The following is a 25378-nucleotide window of genomic DNA, read 5'->3' as shown; positions in this document are numbered from 1 at the left end:
TGTCCAGTGGCGAGCTGCGCTGTGTAGAGATGGCATAGTTCGGCGCGTTGAGGACGTTGCTTGAATTGACGCGTGCGTTGCGTATGGTGCGGGAGCCGTTTGGCTTTTCGTTTAGTGTGCGGTAGCGGGGCGTTTTCGTAGGGTGGCATGGCTGATCGGTCAAAGTCGTTGCGGCTCCGTGCTCGCAGTCGCCGTGGTTGTTTCGGAAGTGAAACCGTTGTGGTGGGGAAGCGGGCGTAGTTCGTGCCGTCCGTTCGGTCCCACATTCCTCGGCGTCGCAAGCGTGACTTCATCGTCAGGGCATTCGACGCTTCGTCTGGATCGGGTTCATTCGTTGCCGTTCTTGCCGTGTCCGTGTCGTCACTCAAGACCTCGTCTTTTGCCCGTTGTTTCGAGAATGCTATAGTCGCTATCTCTCCCATACAAGCAGGATCCATGTATCGCGAGTCCGCTTGCTCGCGGTTGCGTCCTGTTGTACGAAATGGTGTTTGTCGTGTGAGTCTCGATCGGAGCGCGGGTGCCGGTGATCTTGTTAATTCTGGCTCGGATATGCCGCGTGCGCTGGCCGTGTCTTTGCTCGTTGACGGACCTACTTGCACGAGTGTCATGTCGTTCGTCCGCTGGTCTCGGGCGGGAGCAGCGGGTGTCGGAGAGCTCGTACTTTCCGGTAGGGTTGAACCGCGTGCGCTGGGTCTTTTGTTGCTTGTGGCCAGGTGATTTCTGCGGTTGTAACATTCGCTGGCCAAGTCCGGATAGCACCTGCAGTGGGAGCGGAGGATGTCGCGAACAGCAGTTGCCTCCGTGTGTGCTGCGGCTTCGTGGCGTTCCGTGCGTTGTGCATTTCGTTCTCCGTGGTCAGCTCCACTGGTTCAAGTTGGATGTCGTTCGTCACTTCTGGTGCGTTGCGTGCGCTGTGCGTCTCGTTTTATCTATGAAACTCCCCTATAATTGGGGTGCGGTCGTTCGCCACGTATGGTGCATTTCGGGCGCCGCGCGTCTTGCTCGCTTGTCGTGGCCATATCCACCAATCCGGATGCGATGTCGTTGGTTGCGTGCACCCGCGCCGGGACAGCACGTGCGGAAAATGTACGTACCGGCTCCGTTGCGTTCCGTGCTCTCAGCGTTCCGTTCGTGTACGACTGTAGCGGAAGAGCGGGTGCCAGGAACGTGGTGCCTTCTGGCTCGTGCGCGCTGCGTACGTTGCGCGTCTCGTTGCTCGTTGCTGGAATGACCTGCGCGTGGGCGATGTAGCTCGTGGGCGATGTAGCAGAGCAACGTGTGTTCGTGATCTCGCCAGAAATGCACTGACCTTCGATGCGTCTCCGTAATCGTGGCGATTACCTGGGAAAGGTCCGGTGAGCACGCAATCACAATTTTGCATGCGTCGTCTCGTTCATGTGCGTGCCGTCGTGCATTCTACCTGTGCTCTGATCTCGTGCAGTCCAGGTACCGGGGAAAACGTGCGGCCGACTCTCGCCAGTTGTCTCAGAAAACTTTCTCGTTCATCACGCAGCCTTCTGCTCTCAAACAGCGCCGCTTGCAGGGTCATCTGCCGTTTGTTGTCGGAGGCAGCCTGAAGTAGCGTTGGCACATTCGTTCGTTTGGAGAGATGGCGACGTTCTTCGTTGTCCTCTAGAAGACGCAAGATGATGTCGTCCTTACGGCCAGAGCAGGGTAGCCCTCGTAATCGTAGTGCGCTCACGAACTGCTGTTTCTTCGTAGAGCATAGGACGTAGCGTTCCGTAGAAGTCAGCACTGTGTCGACCACCGCTGGCGTGGAGTGCGTCGGTGCCCCATTTCTGCGTGCTGCACTCTCGTAGTCGTGGTGCGGTCCGTCCAGGTTGTTCGTCCGTTCGTCCTCCCGTGGCCATAAATCATGATCCTGTCGACTGCAACATCTTAGCTAGGTCGTAGCTCGAGTGAAAGGCTAAAAAGAAAATAATAAAATGTTTAACTAATTAGAAATACAGTAATACCTCGTTAAGTCGAACTCGGATATCTCGAAAAATCGGCTAAGTCGAAATTTTCCGCGGCACCGAACCATTTCCTATACGTCCTATGTATTTGGTGCCCTTTATTTCGAAGTATTTTTGGGTCAAACTGCGGATATCTCGAAATCTTGAAAGAGGGGAACGAAAATTTTGCCGCCGCGTACCGTTTCACAAGATTCACAAGATGCTGCCGCGCATAAGCCCCTCGAGTTCTTTCACGTTTAGCCGCGACTATCACAAAGCCGATGTTTTCCTTAAACGTGAAGTCTGAGCCTAGAGGCATATCGACTTCGTGTTGCGTCATGTGACGGTAGAGACATGCGCAGAGGTACCGCAGGATCTGCGCGTCACAGGAGAACTTACAGACGCCGAAATCGTTGAAATAGCCACAAAAGGACGGCGAAGACGGGGGCGATGATGACGAACATCCTTGAGAGGTGCCGACATATGCCGAAACGGGGAATTTGCTGCGCTTGCTGCGAAATAAGGTTGAGTGCAGCGGCGGGGAAGATCGGCTAATGCAATGCGTCAACTCCGTCAAGCAGCTAGAGGATTTCTTACTATAGGCCCGAGTGCGGCCGCAAAGCAGACCAGCGTTACGCAGTTCTTTTCTGGTAAGTAAAATTGCAGTGCTACAAAACCCAGCCTGTGAGCGTCTCCTGTATGTTGTTTTTCTCTTTAAAACCTTTATGAAAAGCAAGATTGAAAGCTGGTGTTTAAGAGCTGCTAAGTAGTAGTGCCTTTTGTGCAAAGAACTCGATATTTCATGGCAATTCACGCAACTTTGCTTATCTCGAACATCCGCTTATCTCGAAATATTTCCCGGTTTTTACTACTTCGAGTTAACGAGGTATTACTGTACTGAGATTACATATACATCAGGACAGAGGAGCCCGAGAAGAAAACGTCTTACACGGTGCATTGTCGTAGGGCTTCCCATTGCGCGAAGGCACGTACACGGGAGAGAGCGAAACGGGACGTACGCACTCGCGTTTTGAATCGCGGGCTGAATCGCGGCTGAATCGCGGGGCAGTTGGCCAGTTGTAGAGAGGGTGCATTATGTACGTGAAGCTACTTATCGGCGACCCCAGTAGCTCCCATGTGTACAGCGGGGCGTGATATTAAGTTGCAATAATGAATTATCTTTATGACGGACACAGACAGACAGACTGACAGGCCAACATTGTCGCGCTCAAGTGGCCAAAGAAAGACTATCGTCTTTAAAACAATTTGGAAAGAGACGCTGCCGCCGCTGTTCCGAATTCTTCGAACATTGCGCAACCGTACCCCTCGCAACCGCTATCAGCCCGCAAAGTAAGAGATAAACAGAAAGACGAAAACCGGCTAGCGCGTGAAAAGCCAAAGAGGGAGGTCCCGTCGCGAAAAAGGGACAGGACGGGCACTACGCGTCGTTGTGTCTATTTCCGTTAACAGCTAAGCCAAAACCCACACGGGTCTGATCTTACTAATTTTTCTATGCGTGTGTGTGCGGTTAACCAGGGCGCCCGACACAAATTTGCTGCACCTGGCGACGCGCCAACGGTGGGCCCGATTCGCGCCTCGGTCAGCCAGCCCGCGGCAGACGTGCCGCAACTGGCGGCACACGGCGCCGCCGCGTCTACTCTCCTTTTCCCATCGAGACGGCCGCACCAAATCATGCTTGGGACGACCGGCCCGCAAAAGACACGCAGCGACGAGTAGACTCTGGAGACGGCGCCGCTGAGTCGCCTCCCCTTTCCCCATTCGTGGCTCGGCTGACGCAATCACTTCGCCTGCATTCGCCGGATTCAAACTGCTGCCAGTGATAGTCCTGATTGGAAAGATTCGAACTGCACGCGGCTCCGGCGGAACCCCAGGGGTATAAAATTAGCCCTGAAGCAGCGGTTGTGCGGCGGCATTTCATCGGAGGCACTGAGTTGAGAAGTGCCTTTGTGCGAGCCATGTAACGCTCTTGCTACCTTTGTATATATTGTATATGAATGCAGCTTAAAATCACCGTCGGCTCGACAACTTCATCGCTCTCCTCTGCGCCGCGTCGATGGCGGACTGAGCAGGGCAACGTCGCAACATCTATGCATCTGTATTGTTAACCAGTGGCTTTTGTATCTATGTTGTACAACGCGCCCCTTATGTAACACCCCCTGTGGGGTCTTTAAGGAAATAAAGTGAAGTGAATCGAACAGTGGTGACTGAGCTAGAATGGCCCAGTCCCAACAGTGTGTGTGTGTGTGTTCGGGGGGGGGGGCGTGGAGAGGGTATCGGTCGCAGTCGAGGGCCGCAGTGCACCCAGTTGCTGCCGGTACTTGGCAGCCGTTACAGTAGCGTAGAACTGCTCTGCCGTGCTTTGTGTACTCGAGAACAAAGTTTGTAGACGCGTTTTTCGGAGGCGCGATAGCTTGCACTGACGTCACTGTATTGCCGTGTTGGTGGGTTGGTTGCACAGTGGAAATCTGCAGCTCTTATCTCGAGCAACGCGGATGAAGCTGACAGCGATCGATCAAAAAGTGCGGTGACGTCGTTATGTGCAATCCACATGTTTTACGAGACGTTCCAAGATAGGAGCTTAAGCGACAATCCCGGCGTCTGGCGTTGGCGTTCATCAATTCAAAACAATTTCTTCACGAGGCCACTCACAGTGCGAGCTTAAACTCCGCGGTGTAGTTGCTAGCGAGGGGTGGTCGCCCCGCCTGTAAACAGTAGTGAAGGTAGGGGAATAACAACCACCGAAATTCACCATCATCGTCAGCGCCCTCATTACACGGTGGCATAAACGAGAAGCGGCGAATCGGGTTTTCACTCGAAAGTAAAGCCATTCGAAAGCAAAACGCTCCTCGAGCGGCAAGATGACAGAGCTCTTCGACAAAATATGCGAGGCTAAACAAGGCGCCGCACGCGTTGAACTGGATATTATGATGTCCGATTCACAACTCACAAACGTGCTTAGGTGTACTCGGATATTTTATTTCCATTGCTGGGGCAAATTCCACCGCCGCGCCTGCATGCCGTAGTGCACGGTGGGGCTATATGTCAACTTGTAAATGGCACTACACGAGACCATATTACTAGCGAACCTGAGCAAAATGTTTCAAAACGGGAACCTAATAAAACCATATGGGCGCACGTACATCATCCAAACTGTCGCTTGAATGCGCACAGCTAACGTTACAAACCACACAGTCGGTTTGACGCGAGTTACGTAAATTAACTGCGACTGTTGAAATGAGCGGTTCGGCTCACGAAACGACTACACAGCGTGACATGCGTCTACGGAAACTTCTGAAGACCGAAAAAGAGAGACATCAGTACGCCTAGTTCGTGCGTTGTTAGCAGCCTCCACCGACTCTCCCCTAAAACAATTGGAAGGGAGCAAGCGCAATGAAGCCGCCACGCGTTCAGAGGCCGCGTCAACAAAAATAACTGCGGCAGCCAACAAGTCCCATCAGAGAAGAGCAACTGAGGCCGCGTTTCCCGCCGGGCCCTCACACCCTCCTTTTTCCCTCTTCACCGTGACCCCTTTGCGAGCGACCACCGAAAAACGCTTACAGCGCCAAACAGGGACCGGGAAAGGAGGGAGGTGCAGTTTTCGTTGTGTAATTTTACCATGCTTGACAGTTAAGGTGCACAGCGGCACCGCTAAATGTTTGCGACTCGTACACGCGCGTCCAGACTCGAGCTTGTGATAAAACTTGTTTGCACTACTGTACTCAGGAGTGCATATACTCATGAATACACAGTACTCATGAGTACACAGTAATCATGAGTATTGTACTCATGAGTGCTGTGTACTCATGAGTACTGTATACTCATGAGTACTGTGTACTCATGAGTACTGTGTATTCATGAATACTGTGTACTCATGAGTACTCTGTACTCATGAGTACTCATACTCATTAGTACTCAAACTCGTGAGTACTCATACTCATGAATACTGTACTCATGAGTACTCACACTCATGAGTAGTGTACTCATGAGTACTGTACTCACGAGTAGTGGACTTACCCCTGTACTCACTCGTCATCGTACTCACTGTTTTTTTCTGGGTGTGTGATCACTCATCATCGTACTCACTCGTGAGTTTGAGTACAAATGAGTACAAATGAGTGTACTCACGAGTGAGTACGCCGACCTATGGTGCCTGGTACACGGCCAGAGAAACGCACCCGCTGCCTACACTCGAGGCTGCGACGCCTTGAGAGCGGAGAGGAGAACGAAGAGAGAGGGTAAGATCGGGTAAAGCCAATTTAAAATCCCCATCTCCGACCTTTTGGAAGGCGTATTCTCTGGGGACTACTTCGGTGTGGACGCGAGTGCGTGCAGCAGTGGTGTGGTATGCGCTGACAGATGAGGACATCAGAAGCGCAGAACTTGTCGCTGCCAGTGACGACGAAGAGGAGGGCGATGACCCCAGTTATTCATGACTGAATTTAATGCCGCCGATCTCTTCAGTACTTTTTAATGGCGAAAAAGAGGCCTCTCGCCTCCTTTGTTCGTTAGACTTCAAGGACGAAAGGCAGGCTGCAGTTACGTACTTTTTCAAGGATTAAACTGCTGACATGCAGAGTATAACCGTGAGCCTGAAAATTAATATACAGAAAACTAAAGTAGTGATCAATAACCTCGGGTCAGCGCAGTGGTTTGAGATAGGTGGCGAGGCAGTGAAAGTGGTAAGCGAATATATATCTACTTAGGCCAAGTTGTGACCCCGGATCCCAACCATGAGGCAGAGAAAATTAGAAGGATAAGAATGGGGTGGAGTGCATTCGGCAGATAATGAATGGCAGCCTGCCATTGTCCCTGAAGAAGAAAGTGTCCTTTGCCCTGCAGTGGGCGTAGATAGGCTGGTGGTGGTGGCTGTGGTGGTGACGGTGGTGGTGATGATGATGAGGAGGATGATGATGATGAGGAGGAGGAGGATGAGGAGGAGGATGGTGATTCGATACTGAATCCCAGCAGTGCACTGTTGTTAATCTTCACTTTCATCAGTTCTAAACTTCACTATTTCGAACGCAGGTGCACCATGGCTCCCCCTTGTGGTTCGAGTTTTCGAGCTCTTGCTGTGTATGCCTTCCGCTAAAAGCTTTACCAAACATTTCCTTTGCTCGAATTGCTAGTTGTTGTGTATTAGAAGGTTGTATTCGTCTAAATCAGATCATTGTGAAGGAGAGCATAATACAATTCATATTCATGCCTGTTTGAAAGAAGTGGCGATTTTTACTTGGACTTCGCATGTGTCTTTAGCCCAACAAAGACGGTTTCTTCCATATGGCAAAGATTCTGATAAGACGACTTTAACTGTTCTCGTTTTTTATGAATTTTGTGCAGATTTAATTGAACATACGACTAGCGGGAATGTCTGAAGCACGAAAGGCGCATTTGGCTTTTTTTTTTTTTTTTTGTGCAGTGAGGTGTTATTCTTGTTCGACCACCGTTGGAGGCGCTAGCAAAAAATGCTTGTCGGGTGTCCGTTTACAGTTCCTGGAAAGACTCACTGCAGTCACTGGCGTAGCATTACAAATTTTAAGGTTTTTGTCAACGCGTCCTTCACTTGCTACTACCGGTAAATAATAGTGCCCTGTGGTACACTGGATTTACTTGGACTTACGTGAGATTTACGCTACGTATCATTTTTTTTTTCTGAATATATATCATAATCTGCGAGATTATAAATTTTCAGTCACTGCATTGCATCTCTAGGTCTTGCGTTCGTAAAACGTGGTGACATTTTAGAAACTAATCTAGGATAATGTTGGTTTTATTTTTGTACGACAAAAATCGCGAAATTCTGGATTTTCTTGGATTTTCCGTAGTTTTGCAGCCATATACTTGGAAAAAATTCTGTGACATATATGACCAAAATTATATGAACCACCGACATGGTGGCTCTGTACCTATATAAGCTGATATACACATGCTTGCTTCATTTGTGGTGGAAGCTTTATTTGGCAACTGGAATCATATCGGCGTGTACGAGCATGCGTTTTCAATGCAACCGCTTCGCGATCGATCTGCTTAATTGTATCGTCTATATAGATTTATTTTGCCATGCGAGTAGATCGGTGCATCAAAACGGTGTTACGGGAAGACAGGTATGTTACTATTTTAATCTGCGCAGCCATTCTCAAAGAGGGATTTGTATCGTACAGGTTCTTAAAATCTTGATCTTATAAGATCCTAGAATTGCAGTTCGAGCGTGCTCACCAACCATATCACTTCGTGATACTCGCTCGAACCCCAAAAGCTCGGTTTGAATATTCTCTCTGAGAACGTGAGAGAATTTTTGTTTTAACGCGACGACTTTCAGCAATGTCTACGAAACAAGGCGGTCTCAGTGCTGAGAGCTGTTTGATAGCAGCGTCAAGTCATTAGTGGGGGCTTAAATAGGTCACACAGACAGACGAAGCAGTTCGACAAAGTTCGTGAGCGCCCACTTACCGCGCTCAAAAACGCATCCAACGTTGACGGTGCCCCGAACGCTGCGACGTTCTCTCGCGCACGTCGCAGTTCGTGCTCACGCGCCGGCGAAAGGGCAGACGCGCTCCCGCGCGATCGGAATATAGGTACGCGTGGCACAGACGCGGAAACGCCGCGCAGGTGCGAAGCGGGCTCGGGAGAACACGATCTGGTTCCGGATTCAGGCTCTCCCCGACGACCAAATCCGTTGGTGAATGTGCGCCGGTGTATATAGTGTGACAATGCGGCGATGCGAGCCTAATTTTGTGGCTCAAACCTTTGTTCTTTCTTCGCTGTTATTTTTTTCTCGCCGAAAAGGCGTTGTGTCAGCCGGCGCCGACGTGTAACAGCTGGGTTCTTTTATTTCGTCATACGTCAGCTTGACGCCTGTTTGTAAGCGAAGGGGCGCAAACTCCTGCGCAGCGTAGCCGTTCGCTTGTACACTCTCACTTCTTAGTCGTAGAACGACTGAAGCTCCTTCCACTATTAAACTCCCACTGTCTCCGGCTCGCTCTCCAAAGAGATAAGTACTGTGTAACAAGAAATTTGAATAAATTTGGCAGTGGGTGAAGTTCGCGCGCGATCACACCATTCTCTCTCCGAGCGTATGCGATCGGCAGGTACGGGCGAAGGTGAAAGTAACGAGACCCGCGAGATATTAGAGATCGAAAATGGAGCCGACGCCGACTCGTTTGATGGAAAGGGTTTGACGTAGCTGTGCGGCGCAGCTGCGGCAACGGGACCAAGATCGACTCTGCGCAGCAGCGGCGAGCGACAGCTGACTTCCGCGATACACCGGCTGTCACGCGAGCCCCTGTCGACGACAGGGGACGCAGGCCGCCGCATTCCTGCGCTCTGAACTTGTCCGCACTTTGACGTGTGCGCTGTTCTCGCCTCACGACTGAAGTTCTGCCGACGTGTTCCATAGTGCTGCACTCTTTTCTGCCTGGAAGGGCGTCCGAACATTTGCAGCCGCTGTAACAGCCTCTTTCGAAGAACACGAGTAGCGAGAGATAAAAAATAGCGAAGCGTCGCAGTTCTTTGCTCTCCCTTTGTTCTCGCTGCTTGTCACAACGTCGTCAGCCAGAGGCTGTTTCGGCTTTCGCTCGTGCGTGTGGACTTGGATTGTGGGGTTACCCTTTATCGTCGTTTCTGTGGCACCGCATGTGGTAGCCCTTGAACGTGGGAATCCGATCGCCGGCCTTCCGTTATAGGGGCGAAGTCCCACACGGGCTCGGGTTGTCGGCGTCTCCTGTCGTCGCCGTCGTTTCATGTAGTCATAGTACTAAAACACCGGGACACTCGTTTTCCAACGCCTCGTGCTAGAACGTAACGCGTACTAAAAAACACACAGAGATACTCGTTTTCCAACACCTCGCGCTGGAACGTTTCATTTACGTGAGCGAAAATGCCTTATAGCCTCATAGCCCCTAAACGACCTCATAGCCCCTCAAAAAGACCTCATAGCCCCTAAACGATGTCTATTTCCGCTAGAATCACAGACTACGCTATGCACCCCAAAACCAACCGACTAAGGCGCCATTCCAAAGGGAAATTCATAGACGTGCAGAACCACACGGTCACCGACGAACCAGAGCCCATACACATACAAAGTGATCATCACAGGTTGACCAATCGGATCCATATCTGGAAAACAACGGGTTCGCTTTGCCTTGCACGGCGATTAAATTTTGGTGTAGGGTCAGATCGCTCATTGAAGGTAGCCCAAAGGGGGCTTTTTGAAAGGGAAGTGGGCGTCGGTGTGGGAAGGGAAGTCGTCACGATGAAAATTTACGGGGTAATTCAAGATATCAAGTATCATGATTTAATCACCAATACCTGTAGCTTAAAATTGCAACACTCCGTCGCTCTGGTGACTGTCCAGGTATCTATGTGGCTAAAAGAACATACGGGGCACTCATTTTTCAACGCCTCGCGCTAATACGCTTCGTGCTTCGAAGACATGAGACTAACAGTAAAGCTGTATACCTCTACCCCCAACGGTTTCATCTCCGTGGGCAAAAACGCCAAGGAGCCAAGAATACCCTTATAGACTGCACGCGTCGCCCCTCCCCAGGTTTCACGTTAGTGGAGATGGCCCGGGATTCTTTCTCTTTGGGCAGCTGAACGAGCAGGTGACGAGCGGGCGGCCTTGCCTCTGCCCGTTTCACTTTTGTAGCCTGAGCTACACTAGCCGAAGTTGAGCAGTTTCGCGTGGCTCCTAAAGAGCCGTGCTGCGCATGCGCGAGGAGCAGTCTCATCACACGGCGCACAGAACGTTGCTCGCTGCCCGACGTCTCTCACACACCCCACGCGCCCAGCGTCTTCGCCGACCTCCGTTCCGCATGTGGCGGCCCGGTCCACTTGATGATCATGCGAGGGGTGGCCGGGTGTGGAACCCATGGATGGCTCATGCGTCGCAACAACACCGGCGTGCGCCTGTGGAACCAGCTTAGCTCTGGGGCGATTGGTGACGCTGTGCCGGAGCCGCTTGATGAATATACATGTGTCACTTAATGCGTATACCGTGTGTGTGTCACTGAAGCAGCAGTAAGCATGATAATCAATCTAATCCTAGACAACCAGAAAAGCAAAGAATAACCAGCTGAACCTTAGCTCACGCTACGTATATCCTGGCATATATAGCCGAGCTAAGCCACTGCTAATTTTTTTGCTACAGGTATAAGTTTAATTAAACGCGAGGTCAAATGACATCATAAAAAATTAATAAAAAGGTTTATATGTCATTTTTTAGCATGAAGTCATGTGAAACGTGAGTGGCTATTACGGGTGATCGAGAAATAAAAAAAAAAGTATGTGGGGAACATTTTATTGAGGCAAGGGAAGGGGGCGGGAAAAGATATGTTAAATTTTATTTTTACCTGTCACCGGCCGACTTTCCGACACTGTTCGCGTTTTTCATTAGCAAAGGTCGGAGGAAGGGTCGAATCGTCCTGTCTGCTTCCAAGAGAAATGCTGCTTCTGTCACTTACAAAGTCTCATTCCTCCAACGAGAAATGGAGGGGCAGGGGGTGGGGAATGGCACCTTTTACAAACCTCTCGCATTTTGCCCTGTACACACTTTCCTCACATTTGCCTGCAGTACGGCAGCGGGTTTAGCTTGCTTGCTCCAATTCATTCATTCATTCATTCATTCATTCATTCATTCATTCATTCATTCATTCATTCATTCATTCATTCATTCATTCGAGGTTAACGGATCGTCGATTTCACAGCAGCCTAGGGGTGGCATCAGCATAAAATGTAGAGTGCTGCTATACAATAAAGAAGCGTGAAAGTTATAGTAGATGACAACAATGACAATAGAATGAAAACCAGAATTGTTAAAGGCAGGGACAAAGCGAGACACAGTATACTTTGCTGGCGTGCGCTACTGCATAACTGCCTCCCGGTTTGATTGAAATGCACCTAGTTTTGTTACCGCGACAGAGTATAATACACAGCCTGCCTCATGTTTTCCCCGAAGTATTTTAGCACAGTTGCATATAGATGTTTTAATACAAATGTCACCTATAAATCTTATTTTGATGCTTGTATTTCTGGTTTCGATGGGAACTGTTGAAGTATTCGAAATTCTCCGTTAGAAGATGTCAGTGTGCTTAATCGGCTGCATTGACATATAATTTGTCTGGGGAAGAAATTTGGTTTAAATGCAGGTGGTTGTCACAAAGACGACACATTTCAGTTTCACCGATGAATATAATTTAACTAAGCGAACGTGCGCCCCAAGATCAACTGACATGGAGCAGGTGATGAAGAAGCAGTCTGAAAAAATTCGCCGGCTATTCCCCTCGGTGAAGGTAATTAATTGCACAGAGGAGCTGCATGTGTTGGGCAGTGTTAACGCGGTGCTTTTCCAGCGAGTGTGTCGGTATTTCGTGTTAGCGGTCAGGCCGTTATCGTACCACAGTCTGTCGCTCACCGTGCAGATCGAGTCGAAATGACGCCGTCATTTCGTCGGAGACTCTCTTTGGAAACTGAAGTACGCGCCCTTGAGCGCTTCCTATACTCGGTGAAAATTTAAGAACGGCACCGTAAGTTGCCGCTGTGCCTTATCACCGTATCCGGATGTTTCTCCGCGCGGCGCAAGTAGGGCATTACTGGGAATATTTTGAACATGGCGTGAGCCGTTCCCGTGATTTTTTGGACTTAATATGCTTATAAACGACTCCAGTGACGACAAACAAACTGCGTGAGACAAGGCAGACGATATCACGCATTCATAGCAAACCCCTTTCAAAACGCGCGCGCACTGACGTCACGGATCCGGCGCTTTGGCGGAGTGATACACTACATGAGGTGGTGCCGTTCTTGAGTTGTAACCGAGTATAGTTGGACGTTGACAACGTAGCCGCTTGGCGGCAATCCCTGACTGACGATATGCATCATCGGTTCTCGCTGGTCGCTTACGTGCCGTCTAGCAGGCAAACTCGTCGGACGCCGGCACATGCCGGCACTCCGTCTACAATTACACTATAGCGTCACCGTTATCGAGCCCCGTTAGCGTCGGATTTTTCTTTGTAAGTAGGTTTCACTGCGCAACACGCAGTATGGGAAAGCCGGCTTACAAAAACCACTTTACGCCTATTTCCTCAAACCTGCCTTTTTCACACGAAAGTGTTTTATTCCGGGGTACACGAAGATTTCACTGACGTCATATCCATCACGGAAATGACGCCACTACACCTTTGCCGAAGCTACGCGCCAGCAGGACGTCTCTCGCTAACCACACCCACAAGACAGCCGCCGACCCGCAAATCATGCTCAGCTGCAGATTTCGCTGCACATTTCACTTTCGTGTTTTACCGATTCCTATGAGAGAGAAATGAGCCACAGTTTTTTTTTTCTAAGCACAAATGCATTGCATAGAAGTTGTTTTTATAGTGGCAAGCCGCCTTAAATCAGCATAGTACCATCTCAGTGTAAGTTTGGTCTTTGGAAGCTGGGTTTCCCACATTGTGTACTCCCGGCCGGACGCCATATTATCCCGATTCCTAGCCATGACAGCTTCGCAGTAAAATAGTCGTGCGAAGATTACTTTTACACCACCTTGAATTATGTTTAAGTAGTGCACCGTAGTTAGAAAGCCTGGTTTCGGTAGAAGTCAGGGATACCAGGAAGGGAAGAATATCTGGGCGGCTCGAGGTTTACGGATGACATCCTCCTTTTCAATGAATCTGGAGAAGATATATCAAGAGAAAGCAAACAGGAACTGCACTCAGAAGCCTTAATAGACCTGCAGGAAGCATCCCCCGGCTTAAGTAATGAAATACTTGAAGAAGGGGAATAATGTTATTACACTTAACATGTTGTCAGTTCCGATCTAAACAATAAAAAGAAAGTCAGGAGCAGAAAAAAATTAAACCAATCTCCACCCATGCAGTGTGTAATCTGCTGAAACAGCGGAGAGTGTGGTTCTTTTATATCGGCTCGAACGTAAACGAAGGCTCGCCCGATAACGGCAGCGCCGTCGCCGCGGAAATTGTGTGATTCGGCGGGAGGTCCCCTCCCCTTTCTCTTTTTTAGCGGTAGGGAGAGGAAGCCGCCCCTGCGAGACCTCTGCGCCATCTATCGGTGAATCTTGGAACGTGCTCCTAACTCTGCGTGACGCACGACCTATATACTGCAGGCGGACGAAAAAGTTCGACCTACTACAACTCCGTTGTTAAAATGGGGGTCTGCAACCACACGGTACACCTCTGCCATTCACAAGAGTGGTGTGGCTAGCTACTCTTGGTGATGACTGACGGGAACGAAACTTGTGGACTTAGCGAGCACCGCGGAATAAGGCTGAAGTCGCCCAGTGAGCCATGTAAACAAGAGTGATTGCAATAACGCTTAGGATTAGTTATCCGAAGATAGATCGTTTGTAAACTTAACACAAGGTGATCAACTCGTTTGTTGGAATCTAAGAAGAAATCACCATGTCGAGGAAGAAACGTAAAAAATGTGGCACGAATACTGACTCACAAATGAAAGTTTAATCAACGGAAAAACAGTCTGACGCGTACGTGGTCAATGCACGATTAACTAGAATCAAAAACGTAAAAAACAGCACAACAATGATTTGTTTAGAACAATAACACGGGCGTGGTGACTCACAGGAGAATTATACGCACCCTTATCGGGGACAATCAGTTCGTATTATGGATTTGTATAATCAGCGATAAAAACTACTGTTTGTAGAAAAAGGCAATTTTTTTTCTCCAACAAACACAATGGAGGCGTTCAGTATATGTCAGTGTATGCCTTCGGTCAACAAAACATCGTTTGAAGCCCTGATTTGGGTGATGTAATGGGGGGAGGGGGTATTAATCACCATGTAGCTGTGACTTACCGTCGCGTGGTCCATGGAGAGAGAGCTGCGAACCAAGTGAGCGGCTGTCTCAAAATTCCAATTGGTTCTCGCGAAAGTCAGAAGGTCTTGCAAAATTGACATGGGTAGACAAACGACTGCGCCATCTTGACTGTGTATTATTCGCTTCGTGAAAGCTTTCCATGGCGCCAGAACTGTTTGCCGTCGGCGAGAGAGTGAAACTGTCGACGGCGTGTTCTGCACGCGGAGCAGCAAGCGTCGGTCTTGTGCATGGTAACTTCCGGCCCATAATCAGCTGGGCCTGACTGACGTCATCAAAACTCTCACACAAAAACTGAATCATCGCAAAGGTCCCTCCACTCGGCGGCAGTGGACGGCTGCGCCATTGTACTGCAAATTTCCCTCACAGCGAGGTTCATATGTCGCGTATGCTTGGTCATTGACGCAGCCGTGTGCTAATTTATCACGCGTAGTTGGATTGGCATTCTTACGTGAGCAAGCCGTCATGGCGAAAGTAGGAAAAAGGGAACTTGATCAGCTCAAAAGTGAGGTTAAAGCAGACGTACGGGAATCTCAAGAATCTATTGACCATGAATACCGTGCTGAATTGTCAGACAAAAAATCCAACCTGCTTTGTATTGGCAGCAAATACGATGAAATAAGGAGCGACCTGGAGTCGGTGATTGAACGGAATGAGCAGTTGTGCGCAGAAAATGCCATCCTGAAATATCAGTGCGATCAGCTTGCAGCCATAATAAGGGCAAATGAGCCTCCCGTTGAGGAAGAATATTGTGAAATGAACATGGTATTTGACAGTGATGGAAGTACGGTGGGCAATGAAGACGACTTGCCAGGTGAGTCCATTTCACGCTGTTACATCGGTGCGCGCACCCTACCTGCGCCAAGTAATCGACCAAGTAAAAAAAACGTCGTCGTTCACATCTTAGGACAAACGTGACGATTTTTTTTTTATTTAAGCGCAACACACATGTACGACGGGCGCACGCCATTAGCATGCCGTTGACCGTTACGACGTATTGTTAGGATCCGCCAAAACCGGTCCTAACAATAAGTCGTAACGATCAGTCGCATGCGAATCGCGTGCTCCCGTCGTACATGTGTCTAGCGCTTTAAAGGCATTGATGTCAGCACCTGCAATAAGGCTGGGAGTGTACGTTTAGACAAGCCACTTTCGAAAAGTGCTAAGCTGATGTATCATCAGCATGAACTCGGAGCGGTGCTATTTGCGAACGTACGCCCTAAAACACTGGAGTACGCGCCTCTGACCAGCAAAAGGCCACGCAAGATCTCTTAACGATAACTAAGCAAATTGTTGAAAATCGAATAGCGCGAAAATTTCAAGGGACCGTCAGACAAGACGGCTCGGGCGCTAACTTCCCACATTGTTTTGTTGAAACCAGGGCCTACATAAAAAAATCATGCATCCCTCCGTCTAACAACGACTATGGTTGAACACGAATCTTTCTCGTGATAGAATCTTTGGTTGGCCAATCTCACGCTGCGAGTATGTGCACTCTGGAGGCACACGTACACTTTTCTAGTATATCCACAGCAACTCTCGGATGTGCACTCCGTAGGTTCGGGGTGTATGCGGCGGGTATCGCTACCTGCTGCTTGGCGTTCGCTTCGACCATGTCGAAATCACATCAGTTCTGCCGCTTTTCAGGTGCAGAACTTAACCTCCTCAAGTCGAGGGGAGCCTGGGTAGGTCAATGGGCCTCTAAACCAAGTTGCCTATTTGGAATGGCCCGGGAAGAGGAGATGTCTAGCTACCTGGGCGTCAACCTCAACCAAAGCACCCCAATTACGAATCGATGGAAACCGAAGGTGACAGCGGCAGAAAGAAAGCTTCATCCATGGAGAAACAGACACATCGCTCTGTTCACTAGGGCCCATGTCTGCAATACGATAGCATACCCCGCTGTCCTGTACGGGGCCCGCGTAACCACCATCGACGCAGACTCCCTGAATAAGCTCCACCGCTCCTGGGCGGTATTCTTCTGGCGTTCCACGTAAGAACTAATGCGCCGCTCAAACCTCTTGGGTCTCGTCAATGTGGACCTCAAACTGACAGTTCAGCGGTTCCTGTACTTCATCGACTTACACGATCCGTTTCTTGTATACTCGGTGACAACTTAAGAACGGCACCGGAAGTTGCCGCTGTGCCTTATCACCGTAGCCGGATGTTTCTCCGCGCGGCGCAAGTAGGGCGTTACTGGGAATATTTTGAGCATGACGTGAGCCGTTCCCGTGATTTTTTGGACTTAATATGCTTATAAACGACTCCAGTGACGACAAACAAACTGCGTGAGACAAGGCAGACGATATCACGCATTCATAGCAAACCCCTTTCAAAACGCGCGCGCACTGACGTCACGGGTCTGGCGCTTTGGCGGAGTGATACACCACATGAGGTGGTGCCGTTCTTGAGTTGTAACCGAGTATAGCAGCCACGCAGTGCTTAGGTGCCACCTCATCTCGCCACGACAGCATCTCTCTGCTTTGAAACGCGAGCAGCCAAGTTCTACAGATAAGTCGCTGTAGCTCTAGCCCTGCTTGAGCAGCATTTTTCTTGGGAGTATTTACTCAAAACAAAGCCCAGGAAACTGTACTGGGACCTCGTGGCGAAGGTCTTGCCGCCCCCTCTCTACCGACACCCCCAACATCTGACGACGTCTTTAAGAGAATAAGAAAACTCCTTGTGCCCACTGGTACAAAGAACTTCTTCCGCCTTCACATGGGAGTGCTGCCCGCCCCGCCCGCGAAGACACGTTTGGAAGAGAGGGGGGATTCTTCCTCCACGGCGGCGCTGGGTGCCTCATTTGCGGGAGGCGGGAAACGGCGGAACACATCCTCATGGAGTGCAACACCACAGCAGTCTTCTGGGACGAGCTGCAGACTGCTTTCGCTAAGCGATGGGACCTGTCGTGGTTCAGATCTCCGCCGCCTCAGCACACCCACAGGAAACAAGGTACTTCGAGACTGCGTGCTCGTCATTGGTCTCCACTCTCTGTGGAGGGCTAAAGTGGACGCAGTGGAGTGCGCTAGGAACCCGAAGCCTGCCTGGCGGCACTTTGTGGTAAAGGTTGAATGGACCGTGAGCGCGCTGGGGGATCCAGACGCCGACTCTGAGCTGCGCGACTCACTGCAAAGGGGGTGCCAAGCCCTGCAGCTCTTCAAAGAAAAAGAAATGCATCGCTGGCAGCGACTCTGACTCGCGGGTGGTCCTAACTGCGTTTTCCACAACGCCGTTTTACACTGATCATGCGTCCTTTACATCAACCCAAAGTACACATGTACATGTCAACACAGTACTTTCCCAACTTTTTCTGTTCAGCACTTTTGATTTTAGTGTTTTGCGCCGTCAGAGTTTCCTGTTATAACCTTTCGTTGTACGTACTGACTTATATGCGTCGTGTATTTTGTGACTGAAGACTCGCTGGAAGCGTGACTGAACGTTCCGCCGCACTAGTATTTACGTCTGTCGTCGTCAACGCCTCGTGCTTGTCAGTGTATCATGTATATATGTACATCTGTGTAAATAAACGTTGCGTTACAAAAAAAAAAAAGTCGAAATGGAGCAGTCGGATTGACGCCGCCTTCATAACGCGAGGGGCCCAGCCTAGTGTGGGCGCAGATTCGATCCCCACCACGGGAAGCGTTTTTTTTTTCTTCCACTTCACCCATGTCATTCATCATCATCGTGAGAAAAAGTTGGCTTTCCTGCAGAATGTGTTGGCGTACAAATCCATCAGAGAGAGAGAGAGACTTTATTGTGATGGAGTGTCTCGAGGAAAATCGAAGTCTTAATGGTGGTGGCAGTCTGAAGGCCCGCGCCCTCCTGGACGTCTTCTCCTTGACTTAGGTTGGTGGTGACGGCATCAGTACAACAGCGTTGTTTTAATATGTACAGAAGCCAGCAAAAGTTAGTGTGCAGCGCGTGGCCGAGCGGCGCAAAACTGCATTGGTACGCCATCTGCAGCCAGCGAGCGCCGGGTCGAGGTTCAAAGAACTGGCGTGCTAGGCGAGCTTTGCGCATGCCTGACCTTTATTTGTTACCGGGCATCTCTGATCACTCCCTTGCCCGCGACATGCTTTCGATATTCGCGGCAGTCGCGGTGGCGCCGCGTGACCATCGCCGTCCTTCTGCTATCCCTGGTGGCCGCGGGCAGTGTATTTTGTAGCACGTGCTACAAAATACACTGCCCGCGGCCGCCGTTGGCGCGGCTTGCCACTTTGAATAAATCTGAGGCTATGTTCAGACTACCGACGCAAAAGCCATATCGTGATCTATAAACAAAATAAACGGTGTGTCACGCCCGCTGCGCCCGTTTCTATTTTAACAGCGGAGCTGTTGTTACTGGCCGTAAGTTCGCCGTTGCAGGAAAACATACTGTGGAACCCCGATAATACGACTTTCAAGAGACTGGGAGAAAGCGTCGGATGACCGGGGTGTCGTACGACTGGGGTGCGGGTCAATTCCAGCGTAGTAGACGGTCTCATGCGAAAGCTGCTGGGAACTTATTTAAACTACTATATTTAGAGCGTTATCGCGTCATTTCTAAACCTTTAGCTGAAATCCCAAGTTAAAAAAAAAGAAACGCCTATGTTGGGCCCCCCTCCCCTCGTCCGAGCTAGCGCGCCAGCCAAGCGCCGCGCGCTACGCGACACCCGTGCCACGTCCGGCATAGCCCGACATCCCCGCGCCTGGCGCGGTCGAGATAAGGCCGACCTGGTTGAGCAAATTGAGAGGGAAAAAAGTGAGTGTGAAACTGCTAAGGCTAAGGGAAACTAGCAATAGTACAAGGCGGAGATAAAAACGGTTTTCCCGTACAGGGTGGAGACACCCTTTGAATGGTCCCGTGCCGTCGCTATTGGGTCAAAGTGCTCAACACATAGCTGTTTTCGTTTCGCACAAAACCCAGCAAGACGAAATAGATTAGATGATAAGCGAGTGAACCGTGATAAGCGTGATAAGATGATAAGCGAGTAAGACGATAATAGATGAACGAGCAAACCGTGTTGCAACGAAAATTATAGCGCGGTCTTGCTATACGCCTCGAGCGCGGCCTGTAGGGGCTAAGGTCCCTAATTTCAGGGATCTTAGCCCCTACTAAGGTCCCTCGCCCCTACAGGCCGCACTCGAGGCGTATAGGGGGAGAGAGCGTCGTGAAGGCAAGAAACTTGAATCGAGCCGGCGGGGAAAGCGGGTGTTCGGTCATCGCCGTGGGGTTGCGTCGTATGTGTTTTCGCATTCGTCGGCGGCTCGATGGGAGCTTCAAATTCACGGTGCGCCTGCCAGCTGAACTTCAATTTCTCGCATTTGGCGCGTTGGCGTGGAAGGTTAAGTGGGGCCGTCGAAGGTTAATTCCCGCTTGCGTCTGTTCGACAAGTTGTCTGGTTCGCATGCGGAACTTTGCACATCAAGCAGCGCCAATCGGGAGTTCAGAATAAAGAAAGGTCGGGACGAGACGGCGAGGCGGTGTAAAATATTGGAGAAACGTCAGTTTATCCGCGCCAGGGTCCGTCGTATGAAGCGAACCGCTGCACCCGCGTGTCATATCGTCGGGTCGTAAGTCCGGGGGACGTACCAGCGGGGTTCCACTGCACCAAGAAAATGCCGAGCTCTCGTTTGCGCGTGCCTCGCGGTAACAGCCAAGCGTCCTCGGCACGCGCAGTGGCTTTAGCGAGAGAAAAAAAGAAAACTGGCAAAAAATCACGAGGAGCGAGGAGGAATGCCTTTATTATCAGAGGGGGCATGAATGCCCTGTTGGGGAAGGAAAGGGACATGAAGGAAGGGAGGTAATAATCGAAAAAAGAACAATGTTCAAGGTTCAATCACCTGAAATGGTGGATAGCATTTTTAAAGTCCGTGAACATATAGTTCGCAAAAACCGTGAAGAGATAGGGGCGACGATTTTTATAGGTGTCGGTCCAGGTTATTACACCAGCTTGTAAAGACCACAAATTCTAATTTGGTGTATTCTAATTCTAATTTGGTGTATTACTCATCCTACGTCCCACTTTCTTCCCTACTTTTCTTCCACCACCACTCTGCCACTTCACCACCACCACCACTAAGTGGCGCTGCCGTGGCACGATGATGATGATGATTAAAGGCCTCCCCTTTGAATCGGGGTGACGGCATGCGCCATCTAGCCTATCTTGGTAATTTAACTTCAGTTAACCCTCAACTCGTATTTCTTTTTAATTCTGCCCTGCCGCTACCCACGACTGGCATGACACTTTATCGACTTTTTCCCTCCTTTTTTCCCACCAATACTCTAGCCCCTGCTTAGTAATACCTACTGCTGACCAGTTAATGCTTCCATCAACTTCGAAGCCCAGTGCCACAGAAAGTGGGACTTTCCCCCCAATTCTAGCTGACTGAATCTCTTGGCATTCTATTACTGCGTGGTCGATTGTTTCTTTATCCCTGCCACATCCCACACATGTATCATCCTGGGACAAATATTTGCTCATGTAAGTTCGAGTTCTCAAGCAGCCAGCCCGGGCCTCAAAGAGCAACGCGCTACTTTTATTGTTGTCATAAAAGTTCTCTTTCGGGATCTGTTGTTTGCTTGCTTTATAGATTCACAGTGATCCCTTCTTTTCCATCCTAGCTCTCCGACCACATGAGCGTCTCTGTTTCCTTCATTGCTTCTTAACTGCCCCACATTGTTTATTTGCCGCGGTCAAGTTATATGTAGTCGCCAGCTTTCGCGTGCTCTTCCGCCATTGGGTGTCCACACTTTTAAGGTACAGGTACATGTGCACTCTGGCTGTCCGGTTCTTCTCATCTAAATGTCTAAACCCCTCCTCAAAACGTATTTTACTTTGCTCTTCCCTCGCCTCAAACGAAGTCCAACGTATCGCCTTGTACCGCCTCATTCGTAGTCTTACGGCGAGCTCCCAGTATTAATCTGCCGACTGCCTTTTGGTTAACCTCCAGTGCCGACAGGATATCTGACTTTAAGCATAATACGGCATTAGAGAACGTGAGCGCCGGCACCATTACCACTTTCCAGATGACTCGTACTACCTCGTACTTATTGCGTCCCCAAAGTGCTTTATGTTTCATTACTGCTGCGTTTCGTCTCCCTTTCAGTTTGAGGTGTTCTTCATGGGCGTAGTCTTTTCCTTCATTCAGCCAGATCCCCAAGTATTTGTACTTATTTACTAATGGTATATGGCTTGCTGTTGAATCCTTAGTAGTGGCGCTGTATGAGCTTCCTCGTTAAACACCATGACTCCAGATTTCTGTGGGTTAAAATGTAGGCCTAGGTGCCTTGCCTCATCACCACAAACGTCGGCCAGTTTTTGTAGGTCTTTCGCATTATCTGCCAGCAACACTATATCGTCCGTGTACATCAATCCCGGGATCCGTTGCTCCACCAACTGCTTCGGTACGACAAGTCAAAGCCTAATCCACTTTCCTCCAATCGTCTTTCCAGTCCTCTTAAAGTAAAGTGTGAACTGCGATGGCGAAAGGGGGGACCCCTGTTTTAAACCTCTTCGAATGCACACGGGCTCTGTGCCAGTACGGCCTTCCCATATGCAATATGCACCCTGTTATCCTCGTATACTCCCCTGAGCAGCCCTGCAAATTCTGACCCAATCCCCTCTTCTTCTAGTATATGCCACAACAATCCCCTATCTACGTTGTGTTACGAATCAGCGGGCCGCAATGCTTTGGGCTTTGTGCAACACTCCTCGGCTGTGTGGCGAAGCCTCCACTACGTGCGCCTTTCGAGCAGGCCTCCCTGTCGGTGACTCACGCTTGCAGTCGACGGACTCACACAAGCTGCTACATGTCTGGATCGTTGGCGCCTCGCTATCGGCGTGATTCAAACTTCGACGGTGGCAGACGAGGCATGCTTCAACTTGTCCGAAGGACGCGAAAGCCGCTGCGGAGACCTCCTCTCTCCCCTTTCTCGGACTCAGCGTGCGCCGCTAGTACTGACCGCTAACGAACTCTGGAAAGAGTGTTGTGTGTGTCTGTGCCGTTCGCGTCGTGTGCACAATCTAGAGGGAACGCTTGTTTGACCGTTAGCGCTTCGTGTATAAATAAGACCCCACGAAGCGCTGCAGTTCATTCAGTTTGAGCAGTGATTCAATGCTAGCTGTCACTCTGCTCGAGTCCTGTACTATAACCTCGCCCCTTCGGGGCAGATCTTGTCTGGCTTCGGCCCATCTCTCGCCATGCAGTAAGCAAGTTAAGTTTGCCTTCGGCTTCTGGTCTTCTTCAAGGCTGCAACTTTGGCTGGCCCCTCGCTTCACCACGCTACCACACGCATATCGGAGGCGACGGAGCTCGGCTCGGGTACGCCTGCCCGTATTCGAAGCAACGGGTTGTCAGCGGTGGGATGACAACGTCGCAACAGTTGTCATAGGCTCCCTTTATGTCCACAAACATTAGCCATGTTGGTCTGCCCTGTGCTGCCGAAATTTCGATGGTCTGGGTTAATACGAAAATATGGTCTTCTAAGCGCCGACCCGGCCGAAATCCATTTTGCAGTTCCCCTAAAATACCGTTACTTTCCATCCACTTCAACGACTCGGATTTTATGGCTTGTATAGCTAATCTATAGAGCACTGACGTGTCTGTAATTGGCTTGTATGGGCTCGCCTTATCCTTCTCTCCCTTGCCTTTATAGATCAAACCCATTCTGCTTTCGCGCCATTGTGTTGGAATCCTCTTAGATTTTATAGCGCGCTCGATGGCTGTATACAAGTGCGCCTTTCCCGCTGGTCTCAACTGGTTGATTAATCTCTATTGGGATTCCATCCGGTCCTGTTGCCGTATTTTTGAGAACATTGTGTTCTGCCTTTTTTCAGTCCAAAAATTCGGTATTAAATTTTTCATCTGTCGCGCTCCTAATGGCCACCTGTGTCCGGTTAGCAGATATCTCGCTTGTTTGGCCAGAAGTATTTGCAATGACTCCATGTAGGTAACTGAATGCGCTGTCCCCTATATATAGGAGAACGTTACCGTCACCGTCCTGTATCAGAGTATGAACCTCTTTCGTTCCCACTGATTTTAAATGATTCCAGAATTTTTGGGGGGAGCTCTTATCCTTCTTACGTATACTTGATACCCATCTTTCACTTGCACTTTTATTCTTCGCTTGTACTAGTTTTTGCACCTCTGATTTCTTTTCTCGGTACCGGCTGCACCGTAACTGCACCTCTTCATCCTGATATCCCATTTGTTTTGCCTTCCTGTGCAATATATAAGCCCGTTGTCGCTCTTCAATCGCCAGTTTAATTCCCTTGTCCCAGCAGCTTCGTGGTTTTCTTTTACCCCTCCAGCGGTTGTTGTTTTTTTTTCCTTACTTTATTTCGCCCCGAGATCGACATATAGGTGGCGACAGCGTCGCGCCGCTAGTGTGGATGCTCCGCTGAGCGGCCCGGGAAAATGGGCGCGCTTCGTGCTTTTCTCGCGCCGTATGTGCGCACAAAAGGCGCAGACAAGAGTGATATGCTGTAGTTCGGTTCCTCAAAGTTCAATGTGTAACATGTAAGCGGCAATAAGCTTTCATTACTACGCCAAAAAAGCGGCGATTCATCGGGAACCTCAGAACGGCCGCAATAATGACAATGAACTTGTACGCCGTGGCTCGTAGCAAGGTCTATCTTTCCAAATTATGGCTTTGGGACTTCAATAAAATCGTACATAGAAACAAATTAGGAAGCCTCGATCGCCGGAATTCAGTTTACAACAGCAGTTTCAATCGCTTTCACTGGTAGCATGACGCTTGGAGGACACAAAGTCGGTGGCCAAATTCCAGTATACATTGAAATTTTCATAAGGGCCTTGCATTTGTGGGATGCCCTAAAATGGTAACACCACTGAACTGCCCCGACATCTTTTCTAAGAGCTTACAATATTTTTTGTGTGCTCGAAGGGCAACATAAAATTACTGAATTCCAACTAGCGCAGAGATATAAATGCAACCGTTCTAACAGGTATTTTGCGTGCAGCTTTAGCGAAATGAAATTTTAGCGACTCTGAAGGCAGGTTTGGTGCATAACGGAATCGGAGCGCTTATTTAAGGCTTGCATAGCAAGTGAACTTTACAATTAAATTGCTAACGCGCGCAGTACAATCAACATCTCATGTTCTAGACTTGCAAAGTGACAGGCAGGTTTACAGTGTGTTAACCAAGCTTTTGGGACCTCACAGTGACCACGAGATTTTCTGTTACGAAGTGCCACTGTTGACCATTTCCGTTCCTTTTAAAATCTAACAGGTGCCTATAACAGCGAGATGTGTTGGCATTCTTGCGTAATGTCGCTTACAAACCTTAAAGATGACAAATGAAGTTGCCGTGTTGCAGATGTAGTTAAACGTTCCCTTTTTATTTCTCGTTACGAAACCGCGCCACGGGTTCCCGGTAACTAATTTGTGTTGTAAACTGAACCTCGCTTTTGTCTTGTCATTTGATTCTTGAGGATTGGCTAAAAAAGGCACGGAAAAAAGTTTCCTGTGCATTTCGTTTGTGTGTGTGTGTGTGTGTGTGTGTGTGTGCGCGTGTGCTGTGTGGGGAAGGGGGGGGGGGGTTCTGCCAATGTTTCA

At 49.6% G+C, this 25378-nt stretch overlaps 1 protein-coding gene across 3 annotated transcripts in view; it reads right to left on the bottom strand.

The window, feature by feature from the left end:
* Positions 1-25378, bottom strand: part of LOC144170633 (single-pass membrane and coiled-coil domain-containing protein 4 homolog) — a 59995-nt gene that overhangs the window by 15948 nt on the left and 18669 nt on the right. Inside the window, exon 1 of one of the 3 annotated variants that reach the window (XM_077700553.1) lies at positions 8424-8753. The exons of 1 other annotated variant lie outside the window; for it this stretch is intronic. The gene's annotated coding sequence lies outside the window, so the exon portion shown is untranslated. Of the gene's footprint in view, positions 1-8423; positions 8754-25378 lie in introns of those variants that run through there. One more of the 3 variants, XM_077700552.1, reaches the window with a different exon arrangement.

The sequence above is a fragment of the Haemaphysalis longicornis genome, unplaced genomic scaffold (genome assembly GCF_048455015.1).
Source record: "Haemaphysalis longicornis isolate Haplotype H1 unplaced genomic scaffold, Haemaphysalis longicornis Haplotype H1 scaffold_2, whole genome shotgun sequence".
Lineage (NCBI taxonomy): Eukaryota > Metazoa > Arthropoda > Arachnida > Ixodida > Ixodidae > Haemaphysalis > Haemaphysalis longicornis.
The sequence above is the reverse complement of the archived record's forward strand: the minus strand, read 5'-3'. Positions and strand labels throughout refer to the sequence as shown.